Raw genomic sequence first — 21,627 nt, forward strand, 5'->3', positions numbered from 1 at the left:
ATGCTTGTCCCAATGGTATTTTTTCCAGAGGCAACTGGACATTCTGGTTTTTCTTGGAAAATGTTTAACTTCTCATCCAAGAAGCTTCTTTGAAGAGAAACGTCTTTCAGTAAAAACCAGAAAGTCCAGAAAAAACACCTTAGGTACAGGTAGGTTCCTTCCTGATTTACTGGGACCTAAGAAGCATTCAAACCAGCCCTTTGGAGTGGCCCACATCGGGAACCAGACCCCATAGGAAAACTAGAACTATAATCTACAGGTAGGCCTTGATGAGCAACCATTACAATTGTTCAGATTTAGGATGGTGGTGAAAAAAGTGACTTAGGACCAATCCTTGAACTTATGACCATGGCAGTATCCCTATGATCACATGATTGTTATTCGGGTGATCGGCAAGTGGGATGTACTTACAACCGTGGGATCAACTGATCCGCATTTGTGACTTTCCTAGCAGGCTCCTAATGAAGGGAAAGCCACTTAATGACTATGATGATTTGCTTAATGATTATGGCAAAAAAAGGTTGTAAAATGGGGTGTGACTCACACAGTGACTTGGTGACAAAAATTCCGGCCCCAACTGTGCTTGAAAATCAAGAATTACCTGGAACAAAATCTATAGAATCTGACTGTGCTATACTTCCCCTCCCCCTTATGTCTCAGTGAATATCCCAGCCTAGATCTTGCTAGAGATCAGCAATTTCTTTGTTTATGGTCAGCACTTCACACTTCTGCTAATTATCCCCAGATATTATTCATTATGTGTGTCTCATAAAAGCCAACACTCAGCATCTAAGTCTCTTAATTCCTCTGCAATCCACCAACTCTCTGTTGCTTCTTCTTTAAACTGTCCAGGGAGAATTGAACAAGTTCACTCCCCCCACCCACTGGGGGGAGTTTAGAGCCAGTCATTATCACATAGCCCAATATCACAGGGACATTCCTTGGGAACAAGTTGGAGGAGGAGGAGGAGGCCATGGGAGATTGTACTAGATGACCAGGCTGAGCCCAAGGGAGGGATGGGTCAAATGTGTCATCAGTCATGAGTCCATTTGCACCGACAAGAGATCTAAGTCCATCCCACCTTGAATTCCTTCTACTCTTATCTCCCGCTGATTTCCCTTGGTTGTTAGTAGTTCAGATTCTTGTCAAGAATTCACAATAAATCTTTATACTCATTTGAACTGCCTGGATCTCCTGATTTGCCTGGTGCTTGACAGAGATGCTTTTTAGACCGCTGAAAGAAAGGTGGACAACAGGTCTGATAAATCAAGCTTGATGGCTAAAGGCCATAATAAAATGAGTGGGACTGAATGAATGGAGCGACAGAAGAGTATGTCCAAGATCATCTCAGAATGTATGATTTTCTCTATAACTTGCTTGACCGGAACTAGGTGGAACTCAACCTTTTTGATGCCCCGGGATGCCACGAGTCCCTTAGACCTCCATCCCTGCAAGGAAGTCCTGTAGCCAAATTCACCAAAGCCCAGGAGGCTAGAAGGGAAGATGGCCACCACAAGAAGGAGGTCAGTCAGCTTCTCTTCATTTCGGAGTTTGCCATCAACATGAAGGAAGATGGGGACACAAATTTGTCATCTGCTTCTAACCGGCTTCCAGCATAACACTCACTGACAGCTAAGCTCTAGGTCCACTTAAAAGATCAGATGGAGGCGAGACTGTGCTGGAGAGAGAGAGGTGGACATGACTCTCGCTATCGTTTCCACCTGGGCTTGGTGCCAACAGCACAGAAGATCTTCGTTGCCAGCTGCGGCAGCCTTGTTACTCCTCCTCCACTCTCCTTCCTGAGACCAGGATGGCAAACAACAAGGATTCCCATCTCATGTTTATTTGCACATTATGGGCATTTATGTTTATATGGGCGGAGAGTTTAATTGGTCTGTTAATCTGCTTTCCAAACAATTTCCAAGCTCCCTGCTAGGACTGAAACAGCATTTGTGGCCTTTCCACTAGATTAGCTCTAGGCTTGTCTTCAACTTCCCTTCCTCGTTGTTCCACCACAGGGACTCTCCTTCAAACCCAACTAAGAGAAATTGAGCATGGTCATCTATCTGATTCCATTCACTCTCCTTTGTTGTGTGTGCTCCCATCCATGTGCTGGAAAAAAAATATGGAAGAGACAGTGGCAAGCCACCAAAAGTGGTTAAAGAAGGAAGACCCTTATTTTTCTTTTGGAGGGAGAAGTATGCTGGCATTTCATCAGAGGAAGGTTTAATTAAAAAAGAGGACATTGTATAACGAACTTCCTGTTCCAAAATAAGTTAGCAATCATCTCAGATGGAGCAAGCAAACTTAGATTTTGCAGAGTCTAGATCTTACAGGTCCCTATCGAGAACTTGCCTCCCACTGCTCAATAGTTGAGAAAAATTACACAACGTTCAAGACGCTCCTACTAACAGTCCTGAATTAATCCTCCCTGGAACTTGATGGGAATTGTTCTGATGTAGTTGTCCATCACTCCTGTCTCAAGCACAACCACAGCCAAGAACTGCTCTGTCTATCACCGTGCAAAAATATCTACCAATAATCCAGCAGAGTTTCCTAACTTAACATAGTCACACAATTCTCTCTTATTCATGATGCTTCAGCACTGGACTGAGCTGCACAGTTTGCTTAAAGAGAAGAGGTGGTGAGGAACCCATGGTGCCTAGAATGAGCCAATATGCTTTGATTTCTAACTCTGTGACTGTGTGTTGCACGAAACTTGCTCGCTTGGTTACTTTATGGTTCAACGTCTTGTATTGTGCAAACCCAGGGGGAAAAAATGGGTTGAAGACAGCAATCAGGTTCGGCATATTGTCAACACAGAGCCAGTCCTCCCCAGTAATGCATCATGGGGTTTATCAACCATCTCTCTGTTTTCCCAGTTCCACATAACCAATTCATTTGTCACTGAAAGAATAAGAGCATCATCTTTGATGGGCGAAGATCATGTCAGAAGCTCATTCTTGAATGGCTCAGGTCATGCAAGAAGAGAGAAACTGAAATAACACCAAGGAGCATGAAAATAGGGGAAATATGTTCAAAATGAAAAGAAATACCAGGAGGGTTTTTTCGGATGGCCTTTGAATTGTGTTGCACATGTCCCCTAGGGCAATGTCTCTGAACCTCAGCAAATTTAAGCTTTCCAGCTGGGGAATTTTGTGAGTTGGAGTTCACCCATCTTAAAGTTGCTGAAGTTGAGAGACGCTGCCCAAGGGCACTTCTTCTAGTGTAAATGCCCAGCAAGACCCATTCTTCTGGCCCTCACCTGTGAAAGCCTCTGCAGCAAAAGGAACCTTGCAATTGAGAAGGTTTGGAGTTTTGTGGATGTCAACCACAGATGTGGCTTTGCGATAGCAAGCTGGGAAAATAATTGAATTCATGTCATGCTCAAATGTCTTTTATAATGCTGAATGTCCAGGAATGAGCAAAAGACCACAGGGAAAATCATCTGTGTGAAACCCATGGCAGAATCAATTACAGGCAGAGGGGAGAAATGATTGGGCAATTCACATCAAATAGATTATTGGTGAGAAAGAAAGAAAGAAAGAAAGAAAGAAAGAAAGAAAGAAAGAAAGAAAGAAAGAAAGAAAGAAAGAAAGAAAGAAAGAAGGAAGGAAGGAAGGAAGGAAGGAAGGAAGGAAGGAAGGAAGGAAGGAAGGAAGATAGGGAAGGGAAGGAGGGAAGGAAGAGAGGAAGGAAGGAAGGAAGGAAGGAAGGAAGGAAGGAAGGAGGGAAGGAAGGAAGGAAGGAGAAGGAGAAGGAGAAGGAGAAGGAAGGAAGGAATCCATCTCTTTTCTTTGTTCTTTGACAAAAGCAAATTACAATACTTAGGAAGGTAATAGGAAAATACTAAATGCCAACTCCTTGTTCTCCCTCCTACTATTCAACAAATCTCACTTATAGCAACATTTGCAACCCTATTGATTATTAAGCTATTTCTTCCAGGCAAGAAATGAAGGACTAAAGACACATGAAAAATGATTGCAGTGCAATGAAGAGACGGCTTTTTGATCATTCCTCTGCAGATAAGGAGAGACCTCGAGATCGCCCACAAGTTCTCTGGACCCTCTTTCAAGTCAATGGACCTTTAATCATCATCACCTTCTCAGTCTGAGAACCAGAGATTTTTTTCCACAGTTAATTTCAGTGGGTCCTCTCTAATGACTGAACTCACTGTAGTCAACATTTGGGGATCCATCATCAAATGGTGTTTATCCGTCACTTCTAAACCGATTCTTTGCATTGCTTGGATCGATCAGACTGGTTCATCTCCGTTTTGTTTTTCCTTCTCCTCCCACACACAACTGAATATATAAAATCTTAAAAATAATTATTTTCTGGACCAATAAAAACACCTCAGAAAATATTCTGTACAGACAGCAAGAATCTTCTTCTACCTCTGAATCAACATGGTTTATTTTGTTATTTATTAGGGTAGGGTTTTTTTTATAAAAAAAGAAAAGAAAAAAGAACAAGACTTTAATTTGTAGGTTATGTGTGCCCTGTGGGGTGGATGAGCTTTTATTCCAGGCCAGGAAATTAAAGGTTTGGGCAACCTTTGCTCCACCTCATCACACATCACTGATTTTTCTATTACACTGTTTTTCAGTGGTTTAGCATTTCTACCTTGCTGGAGGCATTAATTCTGAGAGAAGCAGACCTAATGCAGTGGGAACATACATATGGGAAAGCTCTTTTTTGCATCCACAATGTGCTTTGCTGCCAATAAAGAATCCTAGCTTTCCTTCTTCTTCTGAAGACAACTATTCCCTTTTCTTACATCCACAAATATATCGTCTGCTTTTCACAGTTCATCGTCCTTTTGTCAGAAAAAAAAAAATATACAAGTGCAAACACAAAGCGGATTAATTCATCACTACCTTAAAATACGAATAACGCCCTTTAAAAAGAAATACAAGGTCAGTCTTCAGGAATGGTAGATGGGATGTTGACTTGAAAAGAAGGAAAGGGGAAGCTTTTTCTTCCTGCCTCCAAGAACCATGGACTCCAACATTGCTACATTCTGCCTTTCTATGTCAGTCCTGCATTCCCACCTCAGATACCAATCTTTTTATCTGGAAAATAAATGTTGTGTTTGAAGGAGCACATTGAAATCCTCCATAAATTGCATCTGGGGGTGTGAAACTGACCACCATTGATGTCCTTAGTTTGGACAGGAAGTGGAAGCTATCAAACAGAGGAATGTCTTGAGTATGAGTAAGATGGAGAATGGACAATTGTGCGGCACTTCAGTACCATAGACAGCTCTGACTGAGTCCTCCTGGCGATCCTAATATCCCATTCCATGCCAATTGTAATAATTCTAATTCTGATTCTGATTCTATTCTAATTTTATTGCAGAAGAAGCCTGAGGCCACGTTAAGTGAGATAGATTTTCCAGTTGGTCCTCTTCTACAAAATCAGTGCCCCGACTTTTCATAAGGCTTCCTGTGTCTTTTTCAGGGCAATGCAATGTAAACAGTTCCAGTATGAAATACCCAGTGGCTCAGGAATTATTTAGCCACTCTAAATTGTTTAATTTTGGCAATGTTGAACTACCAACAGCCATTACTTTGTGTAATCAGTGTGGGATCCCCATGTGCTGTAGTCATTCATAACAAGCCAGATTTGGTCTACTGGTATTGTCTGCATGAGAAAATACCTCCTTATTTTATTATCATTTAGATAGTCCAGTTTTAGTTTAGTTCATTGCCTTTACTTGGTAACAGGAGATTTCATCAGACCCTTGTGGGTCACCATATATATCTGATGAGCCGCAGCTCAGAGCTACCCAACCATGAAAGTTTGTTTTAATCTACCTGCTGTTTTACTAAAATAAGCAATGGATCTCCACAGGGTGCAATATAAACACCACACGCTATCTTATAAAATGGAAAGACTTCAGACCACTTACCAGGAACAGCAGTCTGGCTAAGGTCTTCTGTATCAACAAGATTCCTGTAAAAGAACACAGAGATACAACAATAAGTAAATAAATTTACAGGAGAGCAAAATTGCCCAGCTCAACCCAAATGTTCAGGAAATTTCCATACATGTCAACAATTATACCCAAGCTGTCATGAGTGGCATTGGAAGGACAAGCCAATCAATGCTTATCTGTCTTGATAGCTATATGAAAACACCAGGGAAAGGCTGGGAGAGCAGGTTACCTAAGAGGAATTTCTGAGGAGTCACAATATGGCAGCCCTACAACCCCAAACTTCTGTTTGTAGACTTCCTTGTTCAGTCACGGTAGGGTGGTAGGTTGCTCAGTCAGTCCGTCCGTCCAGCCATCATCCATCCCAAAGGTGATTTTCCAAAAGGCAACTGGACTCCCTTCAGTTTTTCCTTCAAAACATTTCACTTCTCATCCAAGAAGCTTCTGAACTTAAGAATGAAGACGTTTCTTGAATGAGAAGTGAAACATGCTCAAGGAAAAACACAAGAAAGTCCACATTCCTTTTGAGAAAGCACCTTTGGGAGAACCATGGCCTGGATGATTGAGAATCTCCGTAGATCATCCATTCATCCAGCCCAAGTGGGTTCCACCGTCAGAAACAATTGGACTATTTTGCTTTGAGCCTCCCTGCTACCAACATCATTTTTCAACATCAGTTGATGTTGCTTATGATGCTTATTGGTACCCAAAGACAAAACAGGACTAGCCATCCTAAGAAAAGGGAAAAATTATACGGTGGGCAACTTGCTTCTTCCAAATTTTTGCTGCATTTATTCTTTGCTTTCCATTTCCCTCTTCTAATCAAAGAGTCTGATTCATGATCTCTGTCAAGGACCAAGAAAGCTTATTGCTCCACACCATAACCACCACCTCTGGACTACTCCATTTTAATCCTTTCTCCTGGTCAGAAAAGTTGCTGGAAGCAGAGGTTCATCTGCACTGAAGAGGGGCATTTCTCTCCTACAATTGTAACCCCTAACTTAATTAATGGAGATTAGAAAAAGTGAGACTAAAACCTTGATTCCCTCAAACATCTAGATCACCGGTCTCTTTCCAACCCTCACCAAACCCTGGATGAACCCAACAGTCAGATTCACTCATATCCAATTGTTTTTAACCATAAGTTGTCTCCATAATGATTCTGTAGACGTTTGTGAAGTTTACTCAGTTCTTTATTTCTTAAAGAAAAAAAAAACAACCCAACCCATTTCTCACCATCCTTAGAAGGGCTATCAATCTGCTCTACCAGCAGTTTTCTATAACTCCTTTATTTTTTCCATCTTTGACTCCTCTTATCTCTTCCCGACAAGGAATCCAAGAGGAAAACAAGACCGCACCAAGACAGAAGTGCCAAGGGAAGGTGTTTGGAATCATCTAAGCCCTAGAAAAATCAACTATTTTTCTTGTTTTATTCTCTCTCCCTACTCAAATTGCTTGCCCTTAACCTTTCTTCTAAAACTGGGAGCTGTACAATTTGTTAAGATTGATCGCCCACCAAAACAGAAGAAATAAACTCAATATCATTAACTCGGCCTTTTTGTCCTGCTGGGAGGGAGATCTTTTTTTTTTCTTTTAAAAAACAAGAAAGAATGCAAAAGAGACAAAATAAAGCTATTTGGAGCCTTTAACCACCTTTCTCTTTCCTGCGGAATAAGAACCCCTTTCGCACCACCATGCGGAGATAGAGCAGCGGAGGGATTCCATTTTTTTTTCTACAACCGGTTATGTGGGCGTGGCTTGGTAGGCGTGGCTTAATGGAGGTGGCAGGGGAAGGCTACTGCGAAAATCCTCATTCCCTCCCCATCCCGCTAACCTGCTATCCAGCTCCGCTCTCCTGTGCAGGGCAACAAAAGGAGACCCAGAACAATCAGTTTATCTGTGACCCGAATGACTGAGAATCTCTACAGACTTTTAGCAGTAACAATGACTATACCAGAAGGCAAAATAACTCACCGTTCTCATCTCGTTTTCCTCCCAAGGTGCTAACTTACATGACTCTATATATGCTAATCTATGCAAAGGAACAATGCAGCATCTGGAGAATTATAAATATCAGTAAAACCTCTTCTTCTTCTTCCTCCTCCTCCTCTTTCTCTTTCTCTGCTGTGAATGTAACACCACTTGAAATTTATAGGACTTCTCTCTCGAGGCTCTTGTAGGTATCTCCTCAGAAGCCGTGAGGCTCATTTGTGTGAGAATATAAAGCAGTCTGCACCATTACAACATTGGCACACCATGTTTCCCTACACACAAAGTCAGCCAGGAGCAAGATGCATTCAGACGACTGGTGGCCCAAAGAATCCATTCAAAATATTTTTGTGTGTGTGCTTCTTGGTGGTTTTAGCAGCAACGAGCTTGGTTTGTTGGGTGTGGATTGTTAAAGGATTCTTTTACAAATATATATATATATATATATATATATATATATATATATATATATACACACTCTCTCTCTCTCTCTCTCTCTCTCTCTCTCTCTATATATATATATATATATATATATATATATATATATATATATATATATATATATATACACACACACACACACACACACACACACACACACACACACTCAATATATATATATACACTCAACCAATCCAGGGAAATTCATGGAATTATTTTGGATCCCCAGAAGATAAGGTGATCCATTCTGTTTGAGCACAGCTTTCACCCACCGAGCGGCCTTGTTATCCCCTTCCAGAAAGGCAATTAAAATCCAAAAAGCATTAATCCTGCATCAACCAACTTTAGCCTGCCGTAGAAATGAATCTGTTAGATCTCAATCTGCTCTGAGGAAGCATGCCATATTGATATAATTGAAAGGTTCTGAAAGCATCTGGGCAAATTTGCTCAGTTCTGACCTTTATCGCCAAAAATGGACAACCCGATCCTAGAATCATAATCATCTCACTCTAATCCTGTTAAGTCAACTTCCCAGGTGCGAACTGAAAAGATGGGCGGTAGAAAGCCATTAATTTAACGTTGAAGGAGTAGATTGCTTGTCAAAGAAAAAGAACCTTTTAGAAGGATCTAAGATTAGCTTCGAAACATTCTGGTTGGTTACTGGCACTTAGGCAGCTACAAAACTGCTGTTTACATTTTTAGCACCAATGTCTTGAAGGGAAAACTAGAATTGGCAAGAATTTGCCTCATTTTATTTTCCGAAGCTGCCCTTATGTCTGTTAGCTGCCTCTAATGGACGAGGGAACGGGAATCCTGAGAAAATGTTAAAAGAAAGAAATGGATACCTGGAAAGCAGTTAAAAAATTAAGCATGTCCTTCTGGGGTGATAACATTCTTTGCCACGGGGAAGGAACAAAATTGCTAAACCCCAGTTTTGTTCCTGCTCTTGCCAAGAGTACAATAAGTGGCCTATTTAACACGCTAAAGGTCAAACTAATAGAGACAAAGATAAGCATTATTTTGTTCAGGTTAACCTGCCACAATCTTCCCCGAACAGATGTCCTTCCCCAAATTTCAGTCCTCATCATTCCCAACCCTCTATTTTCCCCGACTTGGCATTTCGTGGGTGTATTAAAACCACAGTTCCCATCATCCCCAGCCATGCTGATGGGGGATTATGGTGGACGAAGGTCAACGCCTAGGAAGATGGCTGAGCTTGGATAAGCTATAAATAGGTTATGCTTTAGTTGTTTAATGTCACAACTGACACCCATGTTCAGTGATACCTGAACAAAGAACAGGTGGTGAGCTGAAAGACCAGAAGTAAACAGAAACCAGAAAATTGAGAAACAGTGGAATGAGATAATTCTAGAAAATGTTATTCCAGGGTTGAAGGACGTAAAGCAATTTGAAAGGATGGCAGGACCACTCAGAATGTAACATCGTTCGGTGTTGAGCTCAACAGCTGGCATCTAGCAAGCAGCAATATTGGATGTTATTGGAAAGCAAATGTTTATGGGCACGCGAAGGTGCTTTCCAGGTAGCTAAAACATTCTTGGTAGCTTCCTCTAGTCGGGAATTTGCATGGCGTTCATTGCAATCGCTTCAGACTATACCAGGGGTGTCCAACCTTGGCAACTTTAAGACTTGTGGACTTCAACTCCCAGAATTCCCAAAGCTGGCTGAGGAATTCTGGGAGTTGAAGTCCACAAGTCTTAAAGTTGCCAAGGTTGGACACCCCTGGATTATACCATATTATACTTCTGACACAAAGAGCATTTTGGAGTCCCCGTTAAAGGGATAAAGCTTGCAAGCCAAGAAACGTTGTCCTGAGTCAGCAGCTTCTGAAATTAGACTGAAAATCCAAGAAGCAGTGTTGAAATCTACGCCAAGAACCAAAGCAGAGATTTTCTCGGAGAAGAAATGTAAACCATGTCCCACCTAAGGACATGGGATGGTCTGTGAGAGAGGATTGGCTCATTTTATTTCGATGCATGTTTTGATGAACTTATAGGCTAACAAAACATTCAGGACATTATTCTATTCTGCTATTCTATTCTATAACAGAGTTGGAAGGGACCTTGGAGGTCTTCTAGTCCAACCCCTTGCCTAGGCAGGAAACCCTACACCACTTCAGACAAATGGTTGTCCAGTCTCTTCTTAAAAACCTCCAGTGTTGGAGCACCCACAATATCTGGAGTCAAGCTGTTCTACTGGTTAATTGGCTAACTGTCCTGTTAGAAAGCTTCTCCTTAATTCCAGGTTGCCTCTCTCCTTGGTTAGTTTCCACCCGTTGCTTCTTGTCCTGTCTTCAGGTGCTTTGGAGAATAGCTTGACTCCCTCTTCTTTGGGGCAACCCCTTGAGATATCGGAACACTGCTATCTTGTCGACTCTAGTCCTTCTTTTTCATCAGACTAGCCAGGCCCACTTCCAGCAACCGTTCTTTATATGTTTTAGGATTTTTGGATATATTTGGATAATTTAGAAGAGTCCACACTGTTAGGAATGATAGATTCATAGTAATACTGCTCCTTCAGAGCTCTTTGGTAGAACCTATTCTGGAGAAAGCGTGGACTAGCAGAATATGGACATCTCAATAAAGTTTGCAGGTAAACAATTTAAATCCATGAGACATGTCTTAAATTCCTTCTTGTAGGATGACAGATTAGCTAAGCATTCTGGTTAAAGGTAAACCCAAGACAGAGTAGGAGAATGTTTACCCAATTTCTCTGCCTTGAATGTGGTGGATAATTGTGAGTGATGATATAACTGCATCTCTCTCTCTCTCTCTCTCTCTCTCTCTCTCTCTCTCTTCTTCCTTTCTTTCTTTCTTTCTTTCTTTCTTTCTTTCTTTCTTTCTTTCTTTCTTTCTTTCTTTCTTTCTTTTTGTGTATCTCTGTCTCTTCCTCTCTCTGTCTCTCTCTGACTGCATCTATAGAAACACTCTCTGTGTGTGTGTGTGTCTTTCTCTCTGTCTCTTTCTGTCTGTCTGTCTGTCTCTCTATGACTGCATCTATAGAAACACTTTGTCTTTCTGTGTGTGTCTTTCTGTGTCTCTGTCTCTCTCTGTTTCTCTCTCTCTCTCTCTGTGTCTCTCTCTCTATGACTGCATCAACAGAAGCACTCTGTCTCTCTCTGTGTGTCTTTCTTCATCTCTCTGTCTCTCTCTCTGTCTCTCTCTCTCTCTCCAGTGGAATTCTACACCGCAGGCTTTTTACCATTTAACCAAAAATAGTATTATAGCGTTCATTCTTCCCTTCCCTTACTTGCATCACTGGAAGATCTCAAGTTCATCACAATTATACCGAGACACAGCAAAGGAAGCAGAAAATACAGCATTTACTAAAAGGTTAGAGAAGTTATTTTTCCCCTTCAAGTTGCCTAAGAGTTGACAAGTCTTTATTCTGCCTCTTAACAGGATCATCAGTGGGCGTATCAGCTGATCAAGAAGGGAAGAGAAGCAGGTTGGTGTCGGTGGTGGGAAACAGAAAGGAAACACAAGCTGAACCAGAGCCTGCCTCAATAGGAAACACACACAAGGTGACGAAGGAATTAATTATATTAGAGTTAAGCAGGAGAAAAGCGACTGAATAGTGAATGATAGTCAATGGCAAGCTGATGCAGTACGCTTAGTGACAGGTTGTTTCAAGCCTACACCGATTCAGAAAATATATTCTCTCACCGGTAGTGCCGCACCCAAGATCAGGAGAGAAGTAGAAACAGATGCCAAGGGAACGGAGCAAGAGAATGATCCATGGCACCCTCTGAATTGACAGGCGCTCCAAGCCCACCGACTCATATCTAGGGAACCACTTTAGGGCAAGAACAAACATTATTGAGGGTACACAGGGACAAAATCATTTTAAAAGATGGAGGAAGGCAACGGTCGAGAAAGGGGTAATATTAAAAGTGGGTCTGATTGAAGGATCGGACGTCTCATATACTACTTTCAAGGCCCTGAGTAGGTTGCGGGTTGGAGTGCTTAAGTGTTAAAACCATTATGCTCAAGTGGAGGCTTTTAGCAGATGACAACACACTGAGTGAATCTGGAGAGACACAGAGCCTAGCCTTTCTGCTGGTATGTCAGCTACTACCAGAAATGTGTACCAATAATGATGAATTTTTGGCTAACAACAAAGCCAGGAAGGTAGCTTCACACGGGCAGTTTGATATAGACAAAGAGAAGGAGAAGGAGAAGGAGAAGGAGAAGGAGAAGGAGAAGGAGAAGGGGAAGGAGGAGGAGGAGGAGGAGGAGAAGGAGGAGGAGGAGGAGGAGGAGGAGGAGGAGGAGAAGAAGAAGAAGAAGAAGAAGAAGAAGAAGAAGAAGAAGAAGAAGAAGAAGAAGAAGAAGAAGAAGAAGAAGAAGAAGAAGAAGAAGAAGAAGAAGAAGAAGAAGAAGAAGAAGAAGAAGAAGAAAAGGGAGGGAAGGAAGGAAGGAAGGAAGGGAAGGAGGAAGAAGAAGAGGCTGAAAAGTTTACTTGTCTGCCAAACCTTGGACAGGAAGCCTCCTGTGTTCTCATCCCTTTCTTTCTCTGAGCTTCTTACTTAACATGTTGGACATTGAAGGATTTCTACCCAGTGAGCTTCATGGCGGTGGGATTGATTAACATTATATCAGAGGCAAACTGGATTACTGTTGTAAGACAGATATTCATTCACTTTGACCCTGAAATGCCAAAGGATACTGCCAAACATAAACAATGGCTCCAAGCTAGCCAGTGGGCTCTGGGCTAGATCAATACGCACAAAAATTCTGACACGCATCTGGGGAAAACACGGAGGTAAGGAGCCCGTTGCCCTTTCTGCTTCAAAAACTGATTCAGAATCCATTTGAAGAGTAAGTACAGCCTTCCCTAAGTATTTCTCTGCCTTGGATTGTCATTGGAAGTGAACCTCCCCTCAATCATCTTGGCTGATCTAATACAATTTAGGGGTAGGTCTACAGGTCCAAAGTATCTCAGCCCATCCTAGGATGATTGGTGTGGAACAGAGGTGGTATTCAGCAGATTCTGACTGGTTCTGGAGTGTAGTGAAAATTTTGAGTAGTTCGGAGAACCGGCAAATCCCACCCTCTGACTGGCCCCACCAATCCCATCTCTTCTCTGCCTCCCGAGTCTCAGCTGTTCGGCTGGTGTCTTCTTTGGTTGCCCTGCATGGGAGAATGGAGCTGGAAAGCAGGTTAGTGGGGTAGGGAGGGAATGGGGATTTTTCAGTATCCTTCCTCTGCCACGCCCACCAAGCCACGCTCAGTGCGCCGATAGTAAAAAATGTTTGAATCCCACCACTGGTGTGGAAGTAGAATGAGAAGGCCTTCCATGTAGGCTGTTGGAGGTCTCGGAGAAAAAGAGAATGTGAAGAAGAAGGAGAAATAAAGGAGAAGGAATTGATGTACCATCCTTTGACAGGATGGAAGACGTCCAGCTGGAGTCCAGAGGTAATGAGATGAATGCTCAGCTTGGCTCGCTACTGAAAACTCCTGCTCCCTCCCATCCTTCCTACATCACTATAATGCGGAGTGTTTTGGCCAGGCCTAGCGTTTTCTTAACTAAAGAACTTTCCTCGAGCTGAACCAAAGTTTTTTCTGCCAGCTCAGCAAGCTATCTGGCGTGCATTTAATTCACCTACAAGTTTCACAGAGCTACAGCATCTTTTTAAAGTCCCATTTTACTGTATATTTACATATACTCTAACGTAGTGAAAGAGAAATCGGTTTCAATTCTTCAGCACAGCCAATTTTATATATATTAAATTTACTAGCTGCTCTGTCTTCCCACAAGGTAAGTCTGGGCATCCAATGTCTAATGTTTTGGGATCACCAAGATCTGAGCTGACACTCAACCAATGGAAAGACCTGTCATGGAACCGCTGCTTCCAATAATCCAAGTGGCTCAAGACAGAAGTTTGGGTATATCAATAAACAAGATTCCTCATGAAAGAACGATCAAGAACAAAACAAAACTTCCACGAACACTTGCAGGACAAACCACTGGGTATAAACAGAGAGCAAAGCCCACATTCCATTCTAGAACTGATGATGTTACCTAGTTGAATCATGAAATGTCTGCAAGAAAACCACCAAGCTCAGAAAGCACCAAGGGCTGCACAGAAGAAGAAACCCTGATAAGCAGGGATTATTACCAGACAAACAATCGAGCAGAAAATACCACCCTACTCAAGGAACTACCAACTCAAGCAAACCACAAAATATTGTTTAAGTTGTTCTATTCTCGGAAATTCATGTCTAAAGCCAGACTGATTCTTCCATTAAAGATGCTCCTTTTAACCAATTGCTTAGCCAGAAGAATTGACTTACAGTTTGATTAATTTTTTTTCAACAACAAAAAAAAAAAGTGGCGGAGGGAGGGAGAACCATTAGAGAAATATTTTCCTGAGATTGATTCTGTCACACTCGAGTTTTTGCTAAATACCATAATGGTTTTCTGCATGAAAGCCCGTACGGTTAATAACATCATTGATAATAAACAGTTGAAAAACTTTGTTCAAAAGGGCAAAGATCAAACAAGCCAGCAAGTAACATGATTCTATAAAAGGAAAGTTAAGCTTGAGAGATTTGATTGTCACGGCTGTGTTTGCTTGGCAACAATGAGGAAGGAATTTGCTGATGATGTCTTCTACGGATTGGTTTAAAATCTGTGCCTGGAGGATAAACTCAAACTGGAGACTCGGTGAGCAGCATCAGAGAGGATGGGACTTCGGGACACTCAAGAGGTTGGCCATAGCAAGATGGACGCAGTGTCCAAGTCTAATGAATAAATAACCACATCACCAGACACTATGAAGCGATGCGTTCAGATCATGCAGATGTGTCCACCATCCTAAATTTTGGGATCCTTGTTGGACATTTCTATACAGGTAGACCTCAATTTATGACTGTAGGGCACAAGAAACCAGGAACAGGATCAGATTTCCAAAATACTGAGTTTATTTCATGCTACCTATATATGAGAATCTAATTTACTAAGGGCCAAGAATTCATGGGGAGGGCTGGATCATTTCAAGAGGTTATTTATTATAAAGGAGTTCTTTTGGCCCTCTTGTTTACATAAAAAAAGCAAAGTCAAGTTCACTTCATTTCTTTAAAGCTTCAATTTTGCTTCCTGGTTATCCCTACACAAGGCATTCAGTCTCATAATTGCACGGCTCCAACGTTTGTTTGCACAAAGTTCAAAGGAAAACAAACAACAAAGAATGCACATAGTTTAAGAACTAAGTGTTAGTGTATTACTGGGTAGCATTCCTTTTCCTTCTATCGTCTCCAAGTCTCTCACACACACCCTAAAAAAATGCCCATTTTGATCTTTAGAGCTCAGCGGCCTTGCTCGAATCGTAAGTTGGTAACAATGAATAAAATGCCAACGTCCCAGTTTGCAAATACCAGGTCCTTACGGTGTGAAATGCCAGTTCCTCTAACACACAAACAACCCCGAATGAAATGTCACCCTCTCCAAAGTGCAAAATCCTCAGCTCCAGTAAATGGCTGGAGTTGGAAGGGACCACACAACAGCAATGAGGCATGAAAGGGCTAAGAGTCTTCACTGAGATACCAACAAAACGAGAGCATCAGCAGAACAGGAGTAATGTCAGAGGGTCTGAAGCAACATTTCTCTAGCTAAGCAGGTTTAAGCTTGGACTCTTCCCAAGTGGGTTGTCCTCTCAAGAGACCATGGCTGCCACCTTGAATCACCCATAGTGGAAATGACCCTTTGACCCGTTGATCTTTATCTAGCATCAGTTTGGCTTCGCCATCATTAAATCCGATTGTCATGTATAGGTAGCATGAAATGACCTCATAGTACTTTTAGTAGTACTCTCTTCCTGTTCCTGGCTTCTTCCACCAGCCATAAGTCAAGGTCTACCTATATAAATAAAGTCTTCTTCATGCAGAGTTCAGCTTCTGGTGACGTGATGGACACATGCATGTCATCCATTTTGGATGACTTCTGGGATGATGCTACAAGTTGACCACTTATAAAATCTCAGTTGAGATTATTTGGATTTTTCTCATCTCTCTGATCCAAGTATAGAAAGCAGAAGATTCCATTTCTATCCAGAGCTCTGTCAGACTCCTTTTCCCCCCTCAGCTGAGACCTGTAATTCCATGGTCACTTATTTTTAGAATGGTTACCATTTGGCAAATCTCCAAGTGGACTATAGATTGAAACCCCACCCACACACTCCAAGAAGGTACAGTCATAACAGAGCAACTGTCTTCATTGTTGCTTAGATATGGAGAACACAGAATTAAGTGATGAAAAAACCCTTTCCATCTGGCCTCCTCACACTGGTCTCATGAAAATCCACCTCAACTTTTTCTTCCTTTCATCAGAACATCTCAAATCAACTGGGATACTTCAACCCAATGACTTGAGATGTACCATTTGGGTTCCTTTGGGGTCTTCTGGCAAGCCCAAATCATATGTCTGAAAGTAGTTCTACCTGATATTTTCCTCTCTCTTTCTCATTGTCACGAAGATCATAACTTAGTCAGAAATGGTTCTACATTTTTCTGTCCCCTCCCTGTCTTCAACCCACCCTGAATTCCTGCTTCATGGCAATGCACAAACACACCCGAAATGTGTTTAGGGTACAGCTTGAGAAACTACGGACTGTAACTAAGATTACTTTTTTCCCATTTGGGTTACTATGCCAACGCTAGATAAATGACATAGAGGCATTATGAAACCAAAGATTTCATCGCCATTCTTTCTCCACAGGACTTTTTGAGAGTGACAGATCCACGAAGGATGTTTGGCACCTGTAACTCAAAGGTTTCTCACATTTCACCAAATGACATTTCCCAGGATTCTCTCTGAGAAACTATGACAAGTTAAGCCAATATGTGTTTGTAGGAAATACTGGCTGTCAGGAGCACACCTGTCAGGCTTCACACCTGAGCTCAACAACAAATCACAGCTCTCCAAATACTTATCATCTTATTCAGCTCTCAGCTAGATTTGGTAGAAGACCCTCAGATATCTCAGGTAGGTTTGAATCACTGTAACAGAGGCCAATTTCAAATGACAGAATATCAAATATAATAACCGATTTTCCACTTTGCGGGTAGAGAAATCATAACCAGATGTAACAGAGATTGAAGTCTTGGGTTCTTCTTTCCATCATTCCATAACAAAGATTTAGCTGGTCATTTGATGGTCTTAGAGGCAGTTGATGAAATGGCTCACATAGCTACTCTCTACAGGATTAGTTCCTGCCCTCACCAGATTCACTTCTTATTTACTCAGTTCTTATAATACCCTTGATACAGAAATAATGATGGGTGATTAGATGCTGAGCCAAACCAGCAGACTATTCACTCAATCTGGCACGCTTTATATAATTATGAGTAAACACCAGACCACTTTCATGTTGCTTGCCTTCTACTATTATTTGTAGAATATGCTAAGTTTTACTCAAGCAAAAAGGAGTTATTGTGGTTCAGTGTGTAATAGGAACTCTACAATTGTTTAAGCATATGCCATAGGTAAGGCCACTCCATTAAACCATCACATGGTTTTATCCGGCATAGAATATGTCAGGTTTCCAAGTGATGAAATTCATTTAAAAAGAAAAGAGATGCCCAAGATTGATAGAATATTTCTGTGTTTGAATAAATCAAATTTGGGCTTTGTTGTGTGAACCTGGCTATGGAATCATAGAGTTGGAAAGACCACTAAATCCAAACTTCTACTCAGTTAAGATGTTAAGCTAAAGCCTAACATAGACACTTAGCATGTTCTGTTTGAATAGATCCAGTCAAGAAGAGGTCCTCCTTTCCTTTAGTAATTGTAAAAGAAGAGCAGGCAGAGCTGTGGGGAATGGGGTTAAACAAGTCATCAGCTCAGAATCATTACATTCCCATAAACGGTCCAAGTCCAAGCCCTCTTGAATTCCATTGACCCTTGACTGGCACCAATTTCACGTTGAACTTTAGTTGGCTGGATTTTTTGTATATAGGTTTGATAAATAAATCTTCTGAATTGCGACTTAACATAGGGTCTCGATCCTTTACATCTGTCAGTAATTGATTCCAAGGTCAATCTGCTCTTACTATTAGGACACTTCTAACATTCAGCAGGACTCTGCTTTTCTGTAACTTAGTCCATTAGCCTCTGTCCCACGGTCTGGGATAAAAGGCAAGCCATCTTCTTCTTCTGCGCAATCTCACATTAAATATTCTAAAAGGGCTATTATCTCTCCCATCGGCTTTCTCTTCTCAGGACTAAAAACTAAAAAGTTCCTTTGATCTCTCCTCGTAGAAGTTCCAGTAGTGATGCCAAACTCTATAGTCAATTCTTCCTGAGCATGTCTCAAGAGAAACATGTTTCTTGAGAAGAGAGGTAAGGAACGCATGAAGGAAAAAAAAAGGGAAGAAGTTTGTGGACCTCATCCTTAGCTAGAAAGGGTCTCCTTGGATAGGTGAAGAACTTCATGTCCCATGTGGGGCGCTTGTCAAGCGCCGGGGAAATCAGGAAGTTCAGGCAGTTCAAATGAATATAAAGACTTATTGTAAGCTTAAGAGCCCTACAAGAATCTGGCCAACTAACAGTCAAGGGAAATGAGCGGGAGATAAGAAAGGCATTCAACGTGGGCTGGATTTACATCTCCTGTGGGCACGCAGGGACTCATGACTGATGACATATTTTACCCCACCTCCCTTGGGCTTGGCCTGTTTAGCTCCTACAGTTCCCAGACATGAACATGTATATATAGATAGTCTTCCATTTAACAACTGTTCATATAGCACCCATTGGAAGTTACAATGGCACTGAAAAAAGTTACTCTATGACTTGTCTTCCCACTAACAACCATTGTAACATCCCCACAGTCACATGATGAACATTGGGCACTTTGAAACCTGCCAAGGGTATTTATCCCGACTGCAGGTCACGTGATCACCATTTGTGACCTTCCCAGCTGGCTTCAAACATGCAAAATCAATGGGGGAAGCTGGATTCATTTAATGAGCATGTGATCCACTTAACAACTGCAGCGATCCACTTAACAACCTTAAAAAACTGGGCACGACTCATTGAACAATTGCACTGCTTAGCAATGGAAATTTTGGTCCAAAATATGGCTATAAATCTAGGACTCCCTCTCTCTCTCTCTCTCTCTCTCTCTCTCTCTCTCTCTCTCTCTCTCTCTGTGTGTGTGTGTGTGTGTGTGTGTGTGTGTGTGTGTATTGCAATCAGGACTAGCAAAAATTTGCACTTCATCTACTTTTTGCTTCCGTGTCTCCTTTCTCCAGTACAGGGAAGGATCCTCATTCCTTTATTAAGTTAGAAATTGCCCAAATATGCAAGAAGAACATCCGTGGCATTTTATTCAGAATATCCGACTTATCAAAGCATCTGGCCACTGAGAAGAACCAGAGAGAGAGGTCAGATCAAGGCAAGAGGAGCCGAGCGTTTTCAGCGAAGCAACGCCGAGGGAGAAAAGAAAATGTTCTAATTGTCTCTCCTTTCACTTCTTGGCTCTTCAGCTGCATTTATCCGCTCCCCGGGGAAGGCGCATTCCACTAAAATACAATTAAATACTAATATTATTCCTGCCTCATTCACAGTGATAAAGAAACCCATGGCACAGGCAAAATACATAGCTTTCCTCCGCAATGCAAAATATTTAATGATGCTGGCCTTGGGAAGCGGAAGGGGGAAACAATACGATTACAAGGAAGAAAGGGTTACGCCAACTGGGGGAGCCCCAGTTTGGAAATGGGCACGCAAGAAGGAAAGGAAGGGTGGGAGAAGAAGACATGGAAGAGAGAAAGAAGGTTGATGCGGGGCAGGGAATCCACAAGTCAACCCAGATTCCTTTGGGGGCAAGTCCCTCTCTCTTTCAGCCCAACACCTTTCACAGGGCTGTTTTGTAGGGAATAACAGAATGACAGAATTGGAGGGAGGGAAGCAATAGCAATAGCACTTAGACTTATATACTGCTTTATACTGCTTTACAGCCCTCTCTAAGTGGTTTACAGAATCAGCATGTTGTCCCCCAACAATCTGGGTCCTCATTTTACCAACCTCAGAAGGATGGAAGGCTGAGTCAACCTTGGGCCTGGTCAGGATCCAACTGCTGGCATTGGGCAGATTCAGCCTGCAATACTGCATTCTAACCATTGAACCACCACAGAAGGAAGGAAGGAAGGAAGGAAGGAAGGAAGGAAGGAAGGAAGGAAGGAAGGAAGGAAGGAGGGAGGGAGGGAGGGAGGGAGGGAGGGAGGAAGGAAGGAAGGAAGGAGGGAGGGAGGGAGGGAGGGAGGGAGGGAGGAAGGAAGGAAGGAAGGAAGGAAGGAAGGAAGGAAAATAGCAATAGCACTTAGACTTATATACCACTTCACAATACTTTACAGCTCCTCTCTAAGCGGTTTGCAGAGTCAGCCTCTTGCCCCCAATAATCTGGCTCCTCATTTTACCAATTTCAGAAGGACAGAAGGCTGAGTCAACCTTGACCCTGGTGAGATTCGAACAGCCAGATTTCAGGCAGCCAGCAGTCAGCAGAAGTAGCCTGCAGTACTGCACTCCAACCACTGCACTACTATGGCTCAAGGAAGGAAGGAAGGAAGGAAGGAAGGGAGGAAGGAAAGAAGGAAGGAAGGAAGGAAGGAAAAGGAGGGAGGGAGGGAAGGAAGGAAGGTAGGTAGGTTTATGAAAATCTCTCGAGTTCCTTTCTCCAAGTCATCCTCATTAGAATGGGTAAAACTGAAAATGTGATCTTAAGACTGCAAAGCCTGTGTGATTACAAAATAGTAAGTATCCATGCCATAACTCTGCACGGGGATGTTTTTACAGCGTTTTGCAGTTTTGCAGCTTTTCCAGGGAAGAAACATTCCTGCTGCAAATGATTTTTCAGGAGGCCAAAAATTCAAATCAGCAGGAAGTTTTTCTATAGGCATCCACTGTTTGGTTTCAAGTCTCTCCGCTTAGCAATGGATGCCTCTCATTCCAAATTCACCAATTTAAATCCGTCCAATCTCAGGGCAGCCAGCGACATTTATTCCTTATCTCGGCTGAAGCACCAATATTTTGCGTCCTTTTTCTTCCTGCCCTGTGCCTCCGAGCCACCAAAGAGCAAACAAAGTATGGGAAGAAAACCCATTAATCCTCATTAACGGAGTAAGAAACCATGGCATAGATAGTGTTTTTAATTACACAGAAAGCATAGCTGGAACATGGTGCAAAACCATTCCCAAGACTGATGTGAATAATAATGGCCACTTCAATAAATAACCAGGGAA

The 21,627-nt window shown here is 42.1% G+C and overlaps 1 protein-coding gene across 6 annotated transcripts in view; it reads right to left on the minus strand.

The window, feature by feature from the left end:
• The window catches only part of LINGO1 (leucine rich repeat and Ig domain containing 1), a 275,425-nt gene that overhangs the window by 188,723 nt on the left and 65,075 nt on the right, over positions 1 to 21,627 (minus strand). For all 6 annotated transcript variants that reach the window (XR_015745132.1, XR_015745131.1, XM_087941645.1 and 3 more), the window contains exon 3: positions 5,915 to 5,958. The gene's annotated coding sequence lies outside the window, so the exon portion shown is untranslated. The remainder of the gene's footprint in view (positions 1 to 5,914; positions 5,959 to 21,627) is intronic.

The sequence above is a fragment of the Pseudonaja textilis genome, chromosome 13 (genome assembly GCF_049901715.1).
Source record: "Pseudonaja textilis isolate UNSWEBS1 chromosome 13, rPseTex1.2, whole genome shotgun sequence".
Taxonomy (NCBI): domain Eukaryota; kingdom Metazoa; phylum Chordata; class Lepidosauria; order Squamata; family Elapidae; genus Pseudonaja; species Pseudonaja textilis.